Genomic DNA, 20,988 nt, shown 5'->3' on the forward strand with positions numbered 1-20,988 from the left:
GACTTCAGTGTTTGGTGCAAACATTGGGCAAATAAATAATGTGCAAACGCTGCATTCAGTACTGCTTGTATGTTGGAAATTTCCCTCTAGGAAATGACAAGATCCAGCCTCAGTTTTAGTGAATATATAAGAGAAGAGAAAAAAAAAAAAAGGTCATTGTGAATTATTTTCTGTCAGCGGACATTACTGCTTCTCTTCCTACATAGGAACAACTTGAAGCAATGTTCTGACTCACTTTGCATAGTCAGCGGTCAGAAATTTCCAACTTCTGAATTCTCGGGAATGCAGCATGTGCATACATGTGTCCTAACAATCTACACAGTATACATACAATGCTCGTTGTTTAGCAGTTAGTATTCTGAGAGTAAATACTTTGTGGATAGGTCCCAAAAATGTCACACTCCCCCCCAGCCCCCCCAAGATCATCAAATTCTTGCCTGCTTAGTTGATTCATATTCTCGGATGATAAATGTCTTACAGTGCACATTATTCAAGAGTTGACAAAGAAATGACTGAGTCTAATCTTATTGTTGTAGACGTTAAGAAGCTTGATCAACAGGATTTAGGTCCTTCTAACTTGTAACATGACACAATTGGTTCACTTCACCCCTGAAATACTTTTTCTATGCTATTTTTTTTTTGTTCAAACAAGAAACATCTCTGTGAATTTTATTCCAGTAACTCTGCTGTTAAGTGACAAGATAAACAGCAAATCTAGTTCCCAATAAAAACATCTTCCTTGTAGGGTAATTTACAACAACAACCACTGACATCAATTGTAAAACTACTGTGGCTATCCTGTATTGTTACAAGTTTTTATGACACTCTGGAAATACCAGGAACATTCAGTGAATAGCTTATTCCCCCACAGATACAAGGAGTGAGGTAATTACAGATATAAATTGTTCAAATAAAGAGCAGTAATGTGTACTTTGGATTTTCTGTAAAAGAGGGGAAATATTTATAAAAAGATATTGGGCTCTAAATCTGGGATTCTTAAGTGATAGTATAATTAAAACCGTGTGTTGAATAATACCCAAATACAACTGAAGATACAGTTCATAATGCAAAACTGCTATGTGAGTGAACAACATGAGAGAGGTAAGAGGGAGGCAATTAAGCTCCTCAGTGCCCAAACAACATTAGTCATCTTGTGTTTTCAAATAATGACTTTTTGATAGGCTATGTTTTAAATAAATAAATAAATCAATAAATTAAAATAAACATTTAAAAAAAAAAAAAGAAAGTAGACGTGTGAGAGCAGCATTCACAACAATATGAGCAACATAATCGTATCGTTGAGGGCAAAACAAACACTGATGATTATTATGATCGACGCTCGTACTATAACAGTCAAATAAAGTTTGAAAGTCTCAAATGACTCCGCAATACATCTCAGGACACACAAGTATAAATGTCTGCTATATACATTGTCTCCTATTCGGTGTGCATCTATAACACAACATCTGAGCACAACATAGAATAAGTTCAGGGTTTCACCTTTGGTTATGTATTTATCAAGGCTAGGTTTAAAAAAATAGAGAACACGCGTTCATGTTACTTTGCATACACTTAAAAGTGGAAACAAGTCAACAAAGCAGCTGGTCCATTTGTGGTTTGCATCTGAGAACAACCTAAGGTGTATTGTCTTTACGAGTGGGAATCTTGGCGATAGTACTGAAGAGTTCCATCCATCATCTAGGATGGAAGGTGTGTGTGGCAAGATATTTATGGTGGGGGTTTATGTGCCTGACATCTTTGTTTTGTTGAGAGTAGATGTTAATGTGCTGGGCGACGTGATAGCAATTTATCTTTCAGTCCGAAAAACAATTCAGTGTCAATGAGAATCGGAATGTTTAGGACACAGCTCGGACGAGGGAAAACTGGGTTTCAGGCTTTTGAGCAACTCGGGTCAGCCTTGTTTGGATGACAATATGAAAGCTCAAAATAGTACAGCTGACGGCACGTACAGGTGGAAGGACAAGTTACAATTTCATAACACCTACGAAAAACCTCCTTTTGACTTTGAAACCGAAAGTTGTTCTCTCTCTGGCATATTAAAATGTTCACAACTGTTTCTTACAAGACATTTTTTCCACGTGTAAAGAAAACATAAGTCTCATATCATCCCTTCATCTGTTTATGTGTGGAAATTAAGGCAATCATTCTGGGCCACAGTTTATTCATTTATTCAACCCTGCATGGTTTGTTTACCTATTTCAGAAAGTAGTAGTTCCACCCCCACATGCCCCCACATGTTGTTGAGCCCCCTCCAGCTGTTGTTTTTCTTCAGTGTCCACTCGTAGCCACTATGGTGGTCACAATGCTGCGATGGTGAGATGCTGGGTTTACGCCCTGTCACTAGCAGAGCTGCAACACACACAAACAGGAAATAGATTCAAAATGCCAGCATTTATTTTTTTTTTATTTTTTTTTTATTTTTTTATATTGCACTCCAAGGTGATGCCTCAGCTTTCAGCTTCACATGACCACCACACTCATTAGCTGCCAGCTCACACATGAGCACTGAGTGAGCTTAAATCACAATTTGAAAGTTTAGAAAACACCGATTTAAAAACAACCACAGGACAGTGTATCACTCTTTCTAATCGGCAAAGTTAGTCTTTTTTTTTTTTTATACCATTGAAAGCAATATCAGGCATTGCAGAAATACTCTAGCTACAGGGGTGTCAAACTCATTTTTGTCACGGGCTGCATCGTAGTCATAGCTTTCCTCGGCGGGCCATTACGATTGTCAACGTATTCCATTAATAAAAATTGCAAGTAATATCTCTTTTTTTTTTTAAAGTGAAGACAATTTATAAATTAAGTACTGACACAAAGCCAATGCAAAATTTGACTTGGCGGGCCAGATAAAATGATGTGGCGGGCCGTATCTGGCCCCCGGGCCTTGAGTTTGATATGTATGCCCTAGCACATTGAATATGTACAAATTGCTATCATGTTATGTGACGTATTAGTTGTTTTAGTTGTTTGTCTAACGTTGTAGGGACTTTTACTGTTAGAGTGTGTGTGTGTGTGCGTGCGTGCGTGTGCTGATTTCCAAATTGTTAGGCGTTTCGTTAAAGAAACATCATGTTACCATAGCAGTTAATGAAGCCACACAAAATTAAACGCCTATTGTGGTTTTGTTTTGAGCATATATGATTGATGTCATGTCAATTTTGCTTGTGTAGCACTTGTATGAACTCTATCACATTTTGTTCCAATGCAGCATGATGAGAGAGACAAGAGGCTCAATTTAAGTGCTGAGATTATTAATATGGTTAAACAACATATATTGGATACAGACAGGGCCTTACTTCAATCACTAACTGATGCTAATCCTATGCGAATGCCATCGTAAAGGCACAATTGCATAAAACCAGTTCTCAGCCATGACTATAGAACAATCAAAAACAAAACAAGTATGGTGTCGTGTGACTTCTTTCCGTGACTTCATTTGCGACCTCTGATCAAATGGCAGTACCCAAACCATGTATTTAGAAAAGGTTCAGTTTGTAGTCCTGACAAAAGCATTTCATGAATGAGTACTGAAGCAACAAATAACAATCATAACCATAAATAAAGGTTTTGTGCTCTCTAAAATGAATCAGTTAATGAAACAGTAACCAACAATAATATTGTTTTCACGCCAGTTATTTCCTTATCAAGCATTTCCGTTTTTCCGTCTTGCATTTCGGGCGACCGTATTGCAGAAGAATTGCTCCACGAGAGGTATGTGCCTATTAAAATAGAAGCTATAAAGAGGCTTATGCAGACTCTAAACAGAGCAGCTGTACAATTCTCCACCTCAGTAGTTTGAGGATTTCCACGTCGTCTCAGAGGAGCTGGAAAAACATTTTGTATGCAATCATAGCTGCAGTAGCAACAAGACAATTAGCACTACATAGTGAGCCTTTTACCTAATTCCCCCATTAGGATTTGACTGCAGAAGCAGTGTTTGTTGTGGTTGCTTTGCTGTCTACATAGGATTTAGTCCCCGCCACACAGAAGATTTAACAGATCTGTTTCAAATATTTTCCCAGTGTAAATACTAATCAAGAGGCATTGTCCCTTTAAAATGTATATTTCACCATAGATGTGAGTTTATCGTCTGATATCACGGCACTGACGGCGACATTTTGGGCACAATGGTTTTTATAATGAGTGTCCTTTGAAATAAAAATAAGCCATTTGTTGTTCACTTTGGTGCAGGAAAATGATTTGAAGACAGTGTTGGGCAGATTTGAAATGTTTACCAAATGTGGTAGATTGTTTGAAGATTTTGTAGCTTTCTTTATAGTAACTCACATTAGGTCTTCAGCAGCTTCATTTTGGCTTCAGATATCATGTCAATGCTCTCACTGCATGTGAATTTTGTCGATAATTGCTTTCATTTATAGACCATGGCCCCAATCATTCATGTAATATAAGGCCGAATTTACACTGCAGGGTTCAACTGACACAATTCACAGTTTATTCTTTTTTTTTTTTTGCTCGCCAGTTGTCCAATTTGGATAGCATAGCAGTGTACAGAGAAAAACATGTATTTAATCAGATATCTTTGGATCAGAATAAGACTTCTTCCAAATGTTAAAGCAAATTTGATCTGCATACCTCCCGACGTTTGCGCAGCATTGCTGGGCAGATTGGATTCACCGTCAATGTGATTCTGACATCATTACATTGATTAGTGGTATACACACGTTATACTATAGAAAGTGCCTGCCCAATATTAAAACAATATTAAACACTTCAATACGAAACAATAAATCTAAACAAAAACAAAAACAGACCATCAAATGTTGTGGAAATAGTGTACCTGTAGATCATTTAAAAAAAAAATTGCCAAAAGTGTCCAATGGAGTAATGCCAAAGTTAACTTAATTTAAAAGAATGGGGGACACAAAGTGACAAATATGTAAAATTTGTAATTTTTTTATTTTTACCTTTTCATGTCATCACTAACAGATGCTTGTAGAGGTATTTACTTGCAATTGTCAGAACAATTAAAAGTTGAAACGGGCACTTGGTTTTCCAATTTAAATAAAACTTAAAATTGGAATGTCACATTCTTAAAATAATGGCTTAAGTCACAATTGGACTTTTTTTTTCTTTAGTTAACAATATCATTTATTTGGATGCCTGCAAATAATATAGATGTATGTTTAGATTTGACCATCCAAGTACTCAGCTTCTAGTCCAAGTCAGCTGGGAATGGCTCCAGCATGTGTTTGCATGTTATAAACCATACATACATATAATTGCCCCCATACAGATAAAACGTTTTAGTTGAACCAATTATGACACAGTTTCGTGACTGTAGCGGCGAGGTTTGTCTCATTAGTATTCTTTGCAGTTAAAGTCTGGCTCCCTCCTGAAGGCTGTCAGGCTGTTTCACTACACTTCGACTTCTCGCCATTCTGCAAGATGTTAAACAGGATTAGGGTCAGCCCATAGAGTTGGAGCACCGTGTTTTGGATTAGTATTATCACCTATTTGCATGTGTGCACTATGCGACATTTCTCCCCAAAGACGCAATAATCTAGTCCAGAGATGAGAGAGCTGCCACTCATTAGTGGCGCCATGAAGTTTCAGTGATAGATCATTTCAACTGCAATGAGGAATCCCTTGAAAGTCACATATCTTTAAAGAAGCATGTAGATTTGAGCTAACTGGAAATGCATATCATAACAAGGAAAACATTGCTTAAATTTCTGAAGGTTGAAAATATAGTAATCGTCATGTGAATGTTTTGTGCCCTTCCCGATGATTTAAAAACCCAGAAGGTTAAAGACACTACTTTAAATCCTTTTATTCCTTTCTCAGAGCAATATGTTGAATTTTCTTGACAAGACATCCACTAGATAAAGAGCACGTTTCCTCCTCCGCGCACATCTCCGTGGGCAACTAACTGACTGGTATTGTGTAGCAATGCAGTCATGATTCAGTGCTGCACGTCATTGTTATTGCGGAACATTGACCTCTGTTTGAATTGCTGTGATGATCTAAGCGTAAACAAAATCTTGTCATAAGATTACATGCTCTATTTTCATAGAGAGTGCATGTGTGTGTACTCAGATGTAAAATCTGGTTAATTTTTTGTAAAATTTTTTTTACCGGAGTCATTTTATACATAAGTATATAAAAATCTTCAGAGGAGGACTACAAAGTGTAAGAACGTTTGCCGTCTTTGCTAATGATGGCGATCTGTGTGATCACAAGCAATAACACTACAGCTACTATCACTGTGGTTACTGTTTGGAAGCACTGATATTCTCTGATGACATAACTGACAGTCTATGCATATGTACATTTTCTGCACTTTTAACTTTTACATAGCTCTCTTAGCTCATTGCAACTGTGACATCATACTTTTTTTTTTTATGTGTAACACTTCTCTCAAAATAGTGCGCAACACTAAAATGTGCTTACTTCACCCTGCCACTGCATACAAAGCTGATTTCTTGGTTTGTAACCAAAAAATGGAAAAGGTCTAAACATGGTGGTTTTTACATCTACGGGATACTGGGGCTTGTTGTCACATGGGTAGGTCACATTGCAATTCTTTTATCCGTTAGAGAAATTGTATCCCCCTAGATCTTGTAGGAGAAAAGATGAGTGCCGACTGACCATTTTGCACAACCTAAATTAAAAATGCTGTTATCCAATTCATACGGGCCTGCTAGTGCACAGATTCAGGCAACTTTTGTATGACTACAAATATGGTTCCGTTTCGAGATAACTTTAAACTAGAAGTAGAGCGAGCAATCTGTCTCAGTTGTTTTGGTGTTCGTCAGCACATGTGACATGTCATGGCCTATGAACAATGCACTCCTGGCAAATGGGTATAGGCATGAAAGAATTGTCATTGGGTGTCAAACGAGTGAGGAAATTCATTTGTCAGGTTCTATTGAGTGTTTATGGATCTTCCAGTTATTTTACAGGACAGGTTTAGTAGGTTTCATGATACAACTGCAAATAAATTGGATTAATTGAGCCGAAGGACGTCAGCAAAAGAGATCAGTATGTTTAAGCAGAAGATGAAACTAGTGTTTTGGTTGTTGAATATATATATGATGACAGATTGCACTTGAGCTCACCTTCCCTGGAGACTCTCCTTTGAGACGCGAGCGTTCATGTTAATACTTTCATCAACAATTATGTGATCTGGGTGCCAGGAGCAGCTGAAACAACCTCCATCAAAGCTACGAGAAGAGCTTCACAGGCACGTCACCTGTCGGAAAGCCTTAGTGGCGGTCTTAGATGGTATTAGGACTGTGTATTATAGGACGCCGAGTGTGCCGTGCTGAAACGGTGTTTGACGGCTTATCTGACTGTCAGTGGTCAACTGTGGGAAATGTTGCAGGAAGTTCAATAATCCCATCAAGTGATTTTTACCACATGCGCTCATCATCAAAACGTTCTAACCTTGAGCAGGCGTGTCATGAATCTTCCGTTTTAATCCCATCAAATGACTAACATCAACAGATGGAATCGTCAAAAAGAAAAAGAATGTGTAGGTTTCTGGCTAATCACCACAGATCTAAGTGAAATTTTCGATTAATTTCCTCACAAATGAAGGCTTTCCAAGACCGAGAAGCACACGACTGACTGGAGAGTGCACATGCACATGATGCCTGGCTTCCCGCTTGCTGACACTAATCCAAAGGCGGTGGGGATTTTCTGCTTCTTGCTGCTTCTTGCCTCACGCTCCTGCAGGGCTCTCACATCCACTGTGTGTTTCCCAGTCACTCACACATACACCAAATTAGATGAACACACCATTCACACTATAAATACTCTGACCCGCATCGGCGTGGATGCAGCGACACAAAAAAAAATCGGCCACCAACCTGGGTGTCAGCACTTTTAGCGGAAAAAACTTGCACATCTGCTAAACGGTTATTGTTGATTTAGGCAGAATGGTGCATGACTGCGCACCATACTCAAATAAGTCCTGTTGCTGCATCCATGTATGCTGGCCTCATTGAGTATCACGTGTTGTGCGCATGAATGGCAAAATGTCAAAAGGAGGGAATGTTGTTTGGATGTCACTGAAGCCAGGAATGGTAAAAAAAAAAAGCTCCAAAGAAATGTTGCTTTATGAGCAAAGTACGAGGAATACAGCAAAAGGTGATGCTTCCTTTGTTGTCATTGATGGAGAGATTCTCTAAAAGGTACTGTTGGGCCTTACGTAAGCAGCGTACATGGCATGCTACATGAAACCAGATAGGAGAAGCAGCTGAAAAGTAGGTTAGTACCAATTACTTCCATGCCATCAGACAAATAATCTATAAATCTTTTTCTTCTTTACTATGACATTGATCAAATCAGACAGCAGTTCTAATCTCATCTTTCAGGCTGATAACTTGCTGACAGAGCGAAGCGATTCAAGAGTAAAATGTCAAACTTAAGACTGATCTCTTGATGTATTTTCCCTACAAGAACGAACAAGAATACAAAATCGAATGAAGTATATTATAAAAATGTACAGTAATGTCTGCAGCACATATGGAAAATATTGACAAAGAAAATATTGTTTGGATTATTATATGGCTTTGAAAAGAATGCTACTTAGCTTGGCACTCCAGTAATTTTGTTTCCAGACATTGATTGCTATGAGGGCCACTTCTTTCAACCCAATAGAATCACTTACAGGATGCAGATTGTTGCTTTTGTTCATATTGACTCGCACTGATGGTACATTCATCACATCTTTCCGAAAGTGAAAGCACTGACAACAAATTTAAATGCACCTCTGTAACCCTGTTGGTCACTCTGTACTTCTATCCCCAGCCTGTATTCCTATTGCATAGTTTACCATACATTTCACACACAATGCACCACCAGAGTTTCGTTTGTATTTTTTTTATTTATTTTTTTCAATCGTGTGAAGCTCAGCAAGTGTCCAGTGTGCTTTTATGTAAGATGAACTCTATCAAACAGTCCATTTGTGTCAAGGACTGAGAGAGTCATGTTCTTATGAATATTAAAGAAGTAGAGTTCAACGCAAAGGTCATGACGATGGCCATAAAATGCACCCGAGCAGTTTAAACTATTCATTGCACAATTACACATCCATCACTATCTGCTGCCCGAACAAAATGGCCCATCTTTTAGTTGTCGACCAATGCCCACACTTTCTAACCCTGCCGGACCTTCTGTTGGGAGGACGCCATGTGGCTATGAAGAAGTACACCATCTGGATACAGTGGTAAAGCAGGATGCAAACCCAAACATCATGCTACAGTGGCTCATGCTTATACTGCCATATGTGCATGTTAGAGTTGGGAAAGAGAATTGACATTCTTATCTTAAATTTGAAAATAGGGTTAGGGTTAGGGTTACACTTTGGAATCCGCTAATATTACAAAGCAATAAAAGAAGATCATATTTACTTGAGCAAAGCGAGAGGTCAAATTGTCCACAGTTGCCAGTCAATAAACTAGTGTAGGTGCATTATTTGGAAACTTTAATTTGAAATAACCCTCTAAAATGTACACTTTGCCCAAAAGCATTTGACATATAGGGGTGGTCAAATGTGCATTCATAATGCTCACTTTTAAAGTGACTTTGCCAAAACATGATTTCATTTATTACAGATGGCATATCCAGCTGCACTTTTCAGCAATGTGTTTTGGCATGTGTCCGGAGTGTGACTTTATGCGACAGGACGTACGGTTATTGCCCACTCAACCTCTATTTTTCCAGAGTCATGCATAGACAACACCAACAACATAAAAAAATTATGCAGAGGACTCCATTATATGCTTATAATAAGGGACTCATACACAATCATAACACACATCTTATTTCAGAGACATTACCTGCATTCATGACCCACTCTTAAAGATCAAAAAGCATAATTCAAACAATAACAGTAAGACAATAAGACGGTTGTAAAATGATGTGTTTCCGTAATGTAATGTAATGTAATGTAATGCAAGTGACAGAAAAGCCCTGCCTTAATATTTCATTGCATTCTATGACATGTTTCCCCTGCAGAGTGTTGAGACGTGTTAAACAGCAGAATTAATTTTTCCCCCAAAATCCCAGCAGCATCTCCTGTCTTTTCAATCACACCATTATTTACATCCACTTACCAGGAAGGGAAGAAATCATAATGAGTAAAACACTTAAGGCTGTGAGTCAAGAGATTTCTCCATTTATTTGCTGCTAATGCGAAATGCAGGATGAGACAAATCACAAATCCAATTCTCAAAAGCAATCAGATTTTTGGGGAAGCTTTTTAGAAGAAGCAACACAAAGGTCTTGTCAATCCCTTCTCTCGGTCTAAACGATGTGGCCTGTTTCTAATAACATCCTTGATCAGTTTTATTGCAGCAGGTGACATATAGCAGTTCGTATTAAGACGTCATCAATCGCATAAAACACGACACAAAAGTCACTATCAGCTATCACAAAATACAGATTACGCCACAGCTAAAACACTAGCGATATTCAAATGACAAGGAAGGGGAATCCTTATGTAACAAATGAATTAGATTGCAGTAATACCAATTTCAAGACAGACATGTCATTTATGGTGGAAATAGCACATGCTAATTAACGGTTAATTTATTACTTGTGAATGGTTGATGACCAGTCCAGGGCATGCCTCGCCTCTCGCCTAGAGTCAAATGGGACACGCAACACTCAGGATGGATGGATGGATGGATGGATGGATGGATGGATGGATGGATGGATGGATGGATGGATGGATGGATGGATGGATGGATGGATGGACAAATGGATGTTTGGACAGATGGATATTGTATCATGATAATCTCTTCTGTGGTTTGGCATCCCTGCTTGAGTTAGCCAAAGGACACAAACCCCATTGTGAGCTATTATATTTTGTTTGTGTATATCGTGCACATCTATTGCAAAGGCCTAAAGCTTAAGAACGGTTTCCAAACAATTCAAGCCTGCAGGGTGACACAGGCAACTGAGCATAAAATCAATTCAATACACTGTCTTGTTACACCATTTGTCTAAGTCTTATGAATGAGCAAAATCCATAGACTACAAATATTTACTATTTGAAAATATGACTGATTTAGAATCGATTAGTTTTTGGTCAATCAAGCTTCAAACTAAGGCCAGTTGAAAAATGAAAACAAAAGTCAGCATTCTAAGAGGACAAATCAAGCACATTTACAAACATCCTGCTAAACAGTTAAACTAGGACTATAACAGAAGAGTGATCTGCCCTTGTGTTTCGCATCCAAGCAGTTTGATCAAATTTGGCCAAAACAGCAATGAAGAGCTGTTGTTTTTTTTTTTGTATGTCAAGGTGGCACAAGTTTTCAATTTTCTTACTTTTCAACTTCAACTTACAACTTTTCTTATTGACTGCAAAGGATGTGATTGACAAAAACATATGTCCAATCACAGGCCAAATCCTGCTTGTTATCAGAGGCTATTATGTTTTTTTTTTCCCATTTAATTAGAAAAAAATAATTTGGACTTTAAAACGTCCTCCCTAAGTGCTAAGTGCACCCCCCTACAGAATGTAAATAGATATGCACATTTTGTACTGTACCAATTTTACCTTTACAGATCACTATCAATCATACAACTAATGAGAGAGAGCCAGAGTGTAATTTTTTTTTCAAGTGGAGCCAATTTTGCAATCTGCGACTGAAAAAGCCTCCTGGCAGAGCAATGAATCGAGATGATCACGCTGTACAACTATCAAGCAGAGATTTTATAGTGTCGAATATTTTCATTTTACTGTCAGTCTTCAGGCAGCACAGTTGCATATTGGTTATTGCTGCTGCCTCACAGCAAGAATGTTTTGAGTTTTAATCTGGGCCTCTGGGTTTTTCTGTGTTGGAGTTTTGCAACTTCTACATGTTTTTGTGGGCGCTCTCTATGAGCACCACTTCTCCTCATGAGGGTCGTAGCTATCTCAACTGTCTTATGGCAGCAGAGAGGGCATACTCTGAAATGGGTCGTCAGCCAATCACAGGACACCAATATATCGACAACCATTTGCACTCACAATCATATCTACGGGCAATTTGGAGTGATCTGTCGGCCTAACATGCATGTTTTTGGAATGTGGGAGGAAACCCAAGTACCTGAAGGAGACCCACACAGGCACGGGGAGAACATGCAAACCACACAGGAAGGCTGGAGCCCTGCACCTCTGAACTGTGAGGAAGAACTAACTAGTGCATCACTGTGCTGCCCAGTATCTTTCAGGTAAAATGTAACTACACACAAATAAGGTGTGTTTTTCATTGAATGGTGAGCAGCCCAGGCCTCATTATCGCAGATGGGATGGTGCCAGCTTCTATATGGAAAGTGGTGGAGCAAAATAATGGATGGTTGTTGTTTTTCTTAATTTTTTTCATAAGCATTTCTTATGAGAGTTTCCTTTCTACAGCCATATTTTTTTTAATTTGCAGTAAAAGACACACACACACACACACACACACACACACACACACACACACACACACACACACACACACACACACACACACACACTCTATTTAGAGATTACACTTGATTTTCCACAGCCATTTCTATTTTTTTTCTCTGAAGGGAGGGCTTCTCTCTGAAATCACCGAGACAAGTTTTAGTCTGACAACACTTCCATTTTAGGAATAAACAATGAGGTTTCCATGGCTCTGCTGAAATTAATTAATCATATAACTCTGAACAGAAATGTTCAAAATTTGTTCTGGAAAAAGGTTTGTAATTTTAAACCAAATATCCCCAAATTCTTCTCTTTGTCTGAGCAGTTAGCGTGTCGGTATCTGGTTTGATTGACAGTAGCTGGCAGGCAGGCAGATTGTTGCACAGCACTGAACAGAGACAAGGAGAAACGTGAGGCGACAGTGGGTCACCAGAAGGCGTTGTGAAGGGCCTCCCCTTCTAACAGGAACAAATATCTCTGGCGAGCACATTTTGAGTTATTTTAAGGTGCCTCACCTAATTGCGACAACAACAAGAGGAAGTTGGCAGTTCAGTTTCCAAATGCATGTCTGTATGGTGGCATATCATAAATATGTGTGTTAATCGGGCTCATTTTCAAAAGACTCTTTTAAAATGGCAGAAATAAACAAACGTTCATTTACAATCGTGAACAAAAAATGAGAACTTCCATATGGGGGTCTCAATGTTTTCTGACTTATTTCCCTGTAAAAAAAGAAGGGATGAAGTACACAGTGTACTTTTATTTATTATTACTATACTATAAGTGCAACATGTACTGTTTGCAAAGTAAAAATTAGTGTTTGGATAAGACTGCGGGCCCTCTTTTCATTCCAGTGTAGCGATTTTTTTCTCTATATTCACATCTTGCTAGGTTTCCTTTCAGTTTGGCACAATATATCTGACAGGCTGTGAGGCTAAAGGCCTGCAGAGTTCCAGAAGCTCAAAGGCGCGTAAAGGTTCAACCCAACATCTACACCTGGATACCATTGCGGTCCCTCCTCTCCCATCACCTTCTGATGGGTCCTTCACGTTTCACACATTCTGATCAAGGTCTGACACATTCTGTCAATGCTTTTTGCAGATGAAACAAACGCAGGGCAGCAGTTTGTGACCTCCTCCAAGTTGTGCCCTTATGTAATGTCATGTTGTGTTGCATTCTTTCCACTTTACTACAGCCGACTTGGTTTCTCATTCAAAGCGTAACTGCGTGTTTTTGACATCTTAAAAATCTGGCTTCCACGGAAATCATTGTCACGTTTGCCCATCTTGTTCCTCAGTGCTGTGTCATGTCCATCCCGTTTTGTCTGCAGTGGCCTGAAACATGAATACCTATTTATAATTGATGTGAATCCAGCATAGAGATGATTCCTTTCTTAAATGCCACTGAGGTTGTTTTCAGCTGAACTATGGGTGAAATGAAGCCTCCTTTAAGCATTTGGAATGCAGTTAAGCATTTGGACATAATTAACGTAAGATTATAGTGAGGAAGGCAGGTGACGCAAAAGTCTTTTCAAAGAGCTGAAAAGGTTGACTAAATAGGTTTTCTTTGTCCTTGGATATTGCTTGATTAGACAGTTGAGGTTAATCACAATGTAAGGAGGACTACTGATTGCGGGCCAGTTTCCCTGATTGTCATTTAATCTCATTCTAGGCTCAAATGTGATTCTTTCAATTGAGATAAGATTTATTGTTCTCCATAAGTGTTTTTACAAAGTTGAAAGGACAAGACAAACAAGGGCCAAGGTGAACACTAAACAGCATGTCTCAGTGCCATTGTCTTTCGTTCCTTTATATCTGATTTATTGTGGTATGGGAAAGCAATTAAAAAAATCAGATACGACTCTGGAATCTTAGATACAATAACAATTGAATCTTCTTGAATCTTGAATAACAAGATCAACTAACTGAACAACATATAATTGTAAAACCGAACTACCGCAAAAGTACACGAAAAACGTTATGAGCATGTATAAATGTTATTTTTCACAAGTGTTAAATTGATTTGAAAGCGTGATATCCACATCGGGGCACTTGAAAGTACATGTACAAACAACGATTATCGTCTCAAAAACAAAGCGATAGGACTTGCTCGGTCAAGTTGTGTTATCTACACTCAGGTGCTTGCCTGTGATGCAAACTTTGAGATCATGTTTGACTTTTGCTGTGAAGCACTCAGTTAGAAATAAACTACACTGGCTAATAATAACTGACAGTGTATAAGCCGCTCAAAGCAACAGTATTATCACAAAGCAAAATGTAGACTCATATGCATGACTCAAAGCGCAAGAGTTGGGTTCAGGTTCAGGACAGACATAAGCGGTCCAACACATGCACAGCTCTTAAAGTTTACAGCAAAAACAAACTCAAAAACCTAATCAGGTATTATTTGAAAAAGAATCATATTTAGCAATAGGTTAACTTAAGCTGGCAAGGAACCATATTTCCAAACTGAGAGTTCAAAAGGAACCTTGCACACCTCATTAAAAAGAACTAACCATGTGCCCCCCCCCAACCAATCAGCACAATAATAATAATGGTGGTACTAATAAAAGATATACAATGACAAAAACTCACAAAAGTTTTAAATGTTTCACTAAAAGGCACAAAATGGACTATGAAAAAGTATCCCAATGATGGTCTCATAAAGGGACATGAGCCATGGTTATGGCTGCATAACTCATCATGGTCATTTCATAAGACATTCTGTCTCAAACGGAATCAAGAATCTGCAAGAATAAAGAGTCATAAATGGTATCTGGATAAATCATAGGTTTTAAAATCTACAAACTACAGCAATCTACACACCAAAGTATATGAAGTCAACCAAAATATAACTTATAAACAACCACATTAAAATGACGAGAGGTACTGGAAGATATCAGCATACAGAACTATATTGTCTTCCTGTTTCCTGTTCTACAGCAGAGTAGCTGCATTTAAATGAAAACGACATGGTGTAACATTCACAGCATAATGCATAATTCAGACCACCACTGTGCCTTAAACGCAACTCCCCAGCTGTTACGTAGTCACACTGTGTAGTACGGCAGCCAAGTTCTCAAAGCGCAATGTTATGGTGCCGCAAAGCACATTAGACTTTGCCACAGAGGGAAGCATTCTTATTATTTTGCATCTCTGTCATTAAATTGGTAGAAAAACTGTTCCTTCTCAGCTAAGAGAGTCTCCAAAATGTTTTTTTTCATCTACTCACAGTCACTAGTCGTGGTAGAGTTTTCAATTGGAAAATAGCTCCTATCTTAGATTCCAGTTTTTGTTGCCATGGTGATGATTATGTTTACCTCAAACATTTGTCATTACGTGGCGCTTCTCCACTCTGACTTTGGGAACATGGCAAAGGGCAGTAATGAAGTCCTCTTCGGAAAGATGCACAACTCAATTGAGATTGTGATGTCATTTAAAATGTATCTAAAGCAATGTGGATAAATACTCATATGAAACTAAAAACCCTTATAAGGTCTTAACACCAGGATACCAATGCAATTTGTTAGCCCGTGTCTGATGGCATTTGACATTGCTTGTTAGCATTAAACTAAATGGCAAAGCTATGAGGCTTTTTTCAAAACACAACTTGTACAGTAATCCTCTTTTGTATGCTTAGTTTGACAGTCAACTACAACCAAGAGTGGCAGTGAACAGCAAGAATACATTTTTGAAAGAAATCTGTCAAATTACTGTTTACATGATTGAAGTTGAATCCACAGGCACCATTTGACATATTTGGTGATAGTCGAAGTACAAAATCTGATGACACCTATACTTGGGAAAAACTCAAAAGTCCACTCGCTCGTCTGTAAAGGCACCACTGTACTACTCTTGCAGAGTTATTTCAAATGAAAGTAGCTTCTCTCATTTAATGTAAATTATTGCGGAGAAAAAAACTCACCATGCTCACTGCTCCATACATCAGATTTTATAAGCGAGTAGCTGCTTGACTTCAACTCGCGTCAATGTTTTGTCTAATCCAATATTGAAGATCATGATGGCTTGTCTCCATAAATTAAAAAAAAAAACATCAGCATCTATCTAAGTTGCCTCTTAAGAAAGGACCACTTATTTTGGTCAATAAATATGTATCAGTATGATAGAGACATTCGATAATTTCAGTGTTATTCAAGCATTACATTTCAGTATGCTGTATGCAGCCAATCATTAAGTCCTTTTTGAGATTGCCTTCTCCATAAAAGGAAATGAAATATTCATCTTTGCTTGAGGAAAATTTTCAACATAATAAATGGGAACGTAACCCTCGAACAACATTAAATGGAAGCAATTGATCAAGGGTGACAGGCAGGATGGAGGCAGGGTGCACAGGGAGCACATTTTCACAATCATAAATTGGGAAAAAAAACAAAACTGACCAATCTTGACACTCTGTCGCTTTCACTGATTTAGTATCTAACAAAACATATGACCTTGCATTTATCACATGCATGGATTTGCACGTTTTTTTAATTAACTATTCAACTGTCATGAGGTCATCATTTACTAAGCTTTAAACCTGCAGAATATTATAACACAGTCAATCAAATACTAGACATTATTATAACAGTCACATCAGCGAGAATACTTTTCTTCTGACATCTTCATACACAGTCGATCTTAAATTTAGCCTACTCAGCATTTTTGATTCGATTTTAGTCAGCACAACTTGATTAGCTGTTAATTGCTTCACTCTACCATGCATGAAACACATCTGAAGTCATTGTTCCGTCACACATTTATTCAGGACTTTCCTTTGATTCCTTTTTGTCTGTTCAAGAACAGAGACAAAGAGACAAAATCATCTCACACGTGGCTTGCTAAATCGGCTGATTGGCTTCTTAATCGCCACATTATGTCATTTGACATTGCAATGATTTACGGGTGAAAGAATAAAGCAATTATGACAACTGCTACAAACACATGTTGACAGACAGTAAGTTTCCAGAAGTTCTAACACTAGTTGTGACTTTTTGGATTTGAATAGTACAAAAAGTGTTGTGATCAAAATGTCACTTCCATGAATGATATGGCTCTGAAATGCAGTAACCAGCGAGTCAGTGCAGGAAATGCTGTACCTATTTTTAACCACAAACATGCATTTTTTCAGCAGGGACACATGGGAGAGGGTTCCAATTAGCTCACAGGAAACCCACAGAGACAAAGAAAAAAAAAAAAAAGGGATGGCTCAGAGTAAGTCTTTCCTCACACTGCACCAGAGGGAAGAGGAGTCAACATTATTAAATTCTTTCAAAAGATCTCGGCTTTTATAACATGCAGGTATTTGTTTTTTATTTTTTTATTTACATTCGTAGAATTTCGTCTTAGGATTGTAACATGGACAAGCCCAGGAAGTATTTGTAGGTCAGAGTATTTTATCCAGTATTAAATCAAGACTTTGATTCAACAATTAAGTAAATGTTAATGATTTGTGAATGCACCTTTAAAAAAAAAAAAAAAGTTTTCACAATCAAATGTACAAAGTTTTTCTGGATACATTGTATATCTATATACATTTGTCTTGTCTTTGATAATGAGCTTGTTCTTTCATTCACATTAACTCATATTGTAGCTTTTCATTCATGGACACCCACTTACTCATTTATTCACCTCACCTTTTATTCAAGCTTATTGTAAATAGACTTTATAAAATGTGTTTTCATGAACTGATGGTCAACTCACCACAGTTCTCGGAAACACAAAAGATTCAAACATGAATTAAAGCATTACTACATTCGTTGTCATAACTGAAAATTTTAAATCCTCAAATATTATGATGCACAAAATCCCATTCTTTGGCCAACTCTCCAAAATGCTGTCAATTGCAAACTGGATTTTGCTTTTGCATTTATGCATTTGTAATGAGCAATTTTGCAAGTTATTACTTTGTTTTTTCACTCCATCACTTCTTCTTAGATACGCAAACTGGATCTCTTCGGTCTCTGCAATTCCAGCTGTGTGAATATAAAATGCTGGCAAACTGGACCGCAATGTTGTCTTTGCTTGTATGTCTCTTTTTGTGACTGACTGACGACCAATTCACGGTGTGGTCCGTTATTAACAAAATAGCCGCAGGCTGCAACCCTGTTGCCTGCTAATTACATAATAATTCCTTTGATTTGATGGTCGCGCATTGCGAGGTCAGTTTATAATGTGAGTGATGCAAATTTTAATTTGAATGACAGCTAATCTGCTTTGTCCTTCACAGCCAAATCAGTACCACTCCTTTAAACAAGTGATGTAATGCTTTTATTTCGGCACACTTTCAGAAAGGCAAAATTCCATTATCGAATGAGAAAGCCGAAAAAGATTTGACGGTATCTACTTTGTGCCAGAGTAAATTTAATTAGGCTATTTTTGGTGGGAAATTTAAGTGGTGAGTCACACTTGTGCACGTCCATCCATCTGTTTCCTAGCCGCTTTGGGTCACAGGTGAAATTGGAGCCCATAACATTTGATTTTGGATGAAAGCCCTCGGGTGATACCCAAAATTGCAGGTCTTGTGTACTTAAAGATGAAAAATATGATTTTCTACCATTTAACAATGATGAAACAGAAGGCAGCAGTTGACAAGCCTTATGCATAATTAAAATAGCTCTTTTAGTATTCTTGTCTTCTAATTATTCTCTATCCATCCAGTTTCCCATCATTTTGGTACGTGCGGAAGATTTATGCCTCACACAATGCGATACTAAAGCTGAGGCAAACGTTTACAAATCAGCCATTTGTTCGCTATGTAGTTATATGGAACTTTCCATCAGTGCTGAGGCAGCAATTTTACCCTGCCAAGTCGGTCTAACGAAGAGGCAAAAAAAAAAAACCTCATGATTGCATAAAGCCAGGAGTTGGCTGGATGGAGAATGGATTTACTGTTAGTGGCCTAACAAGTAAAACAAAAATCCTAAAAGAGGATGGTGTGGTTTTTCTTTCCATAATCCAGCAGACTACCAGTGACAGTTTTCCAAAATAGCAACATGGGCTGGACCAACAAAAAGGAAACTACAAAGTCCCTTGAATGGATGCAAGGATGTTTTCTAACCTCAGAGGTGGGCCTACAATGTGAGAAAAGCCAAAAACGGTTTCAATTTTTCCAGATTTATTTTGAAATAAGATGTCATTGCATTAGTAAGGTCAACCACTAACATAAAAAATGGACCTTTTTAACAAGCCTGGTTTGTATTGGCAATGTGGGATAAGGACCAAACTAAACGATGTCATTTCTCCATGTCAGTGAAAAGTTGCTTTCTAAGCCATTCACCGCCAATGAAAAAAATACTTTATGTTTTCATTTATCGAAACATAAGTCCGTTTTAAAAGATGACTTTGGCCCACACGTGTTTTTATTGACAGGCAAAATAGTGTGAGAGACAAGCAACATTAACATTGTTGACTTACATAACCAAAAAGAGCACAATACTAGAAATTAATAGGATGGAATCATAGAATTGGCAGAAAGAGACAAGGGGCAGAAGGGCAAGATAACAAACGATCTGAAGGAGAACTATTGGAGCATGAATAATTAAAAGCTTTCCGCCGCAGTCAAAGAAATAAAGTAAATTGTGGGAGCCAGTGGGAGGATGTGTGTACAAGTGGGGAGCGAAGCAGCAGCGCAGAGGGACACAGTCAAGCAGTGTGGCTTGTCCCATTTAGAGTATTTGCTGAAAACGAGGATGTGTAAGCAAAGTTGGCAAGCACAAGTGAGCTTCGAGTGAAGGCCACCATTGCTACATTCTTAATCCTGATCTTGTTCTACATTGTTGTCGTTGGCTAAATGTCAAACTTAACTTGGAATAACAACTGGAATAAATGCTTTTCCCAGTTGCAGCAGTTAATATTTGATTGTAGAGTTACAGAAAGAACCCTATTTGGAAACTTTAGAAAAAGCTCACCATTAGTTCTGGATTGTTAATTGTGACTCGTGAGAGAAACATTCAAAACCCCGACGGTTTCATCGATGCTAGAAAAAAAGCGCTCACGATATAGGACCACACCTGAACATGTGATTTGTTAAAAAGCAATATCAAATTATGAGTTTTGTCGCATGAATACATTTGGAAACGCTCTTACTTTGGATACTAATAATATTCAGATAATTCCTATTTTCTTGCTATTAGGTGAGTATTCCATCCAAAGTGTACATTAAATAGATGTTTTAGAGACTCTATATGGTCTGAATCCCCTTTTCACTGTCTAATCATAACAGGAAGAAGCAAACATACAAAGAAACACATGAGAAATTCTCTTTGACAAATATTTCACTCACTAATCTCGCTATAAATCTGACTTGTGAGACAAGCAAAGCACATATCACAACCTTATCTCACAATGTGCAGCTTTTTACAAACAATCCATTTCCCACCAGAATTCCTAGCATTTCTACTCTGCTTCCTCCCGCTCATCATCATAAGTGGGCAAAAGCCCCACAATACATCTTGACCGTTCAAGTGTAAACTAGTCACAGCAAATGTTATTGTTTATGGCAATGCTTCTGCATCAGTCTGACCCCTGACCTCCTGTTCTGGCTGTAGGGCT

General features: G+C 38.1%; 2 protein-coding genes across 2 annotated transcripts in view; one reads left to right on the plus strand and one right to left on the minus strand.

The window, feature by feature from the left end:
- The window catches only part of fshb (follicle stimulating hormone subunit beta), a 65,259-nt gene that overhangs the window by 22,573 nt on the left and 21,698 nt on the right, over positions 1-20,988 (plus strand). The gene's annotated exons all lie outside the window — the stretch shown is intronic.
- kcna4 (potassium voltage-gated channel, shaker-related subfamily, member 4) overlaps positions 2,282-20,988 on the minus strand; it is a 34,369-nt gene continuing 15,662 nt past the window's right edge. The window contains exon 4 of the transcript XR_015065614.1: positions 2,282-2,370. The gene's annotated coding sequence lies outside the window, so the exon portion shown is untranslated. The remainder of the gene's footprint in view (positions 2,371-20,988) is intronic.

Source organism: Syngnathus leptorhynchus, chromosome 3 (genome assembly GCF_054491065.1).
Source record: "Syngnathus leptorhynchus isolate UIUO chromosome 3, UIUO_Slep, whole genome shotgun sequence".
In the NCBI taxonomy this organism is placed as follows: Eukaryota; Metazoa; Chordata; class Actinopteri; order Syngnathiformes; family Syngnathidae; genus Syngnathus; species Syngnathus leptorhynchus.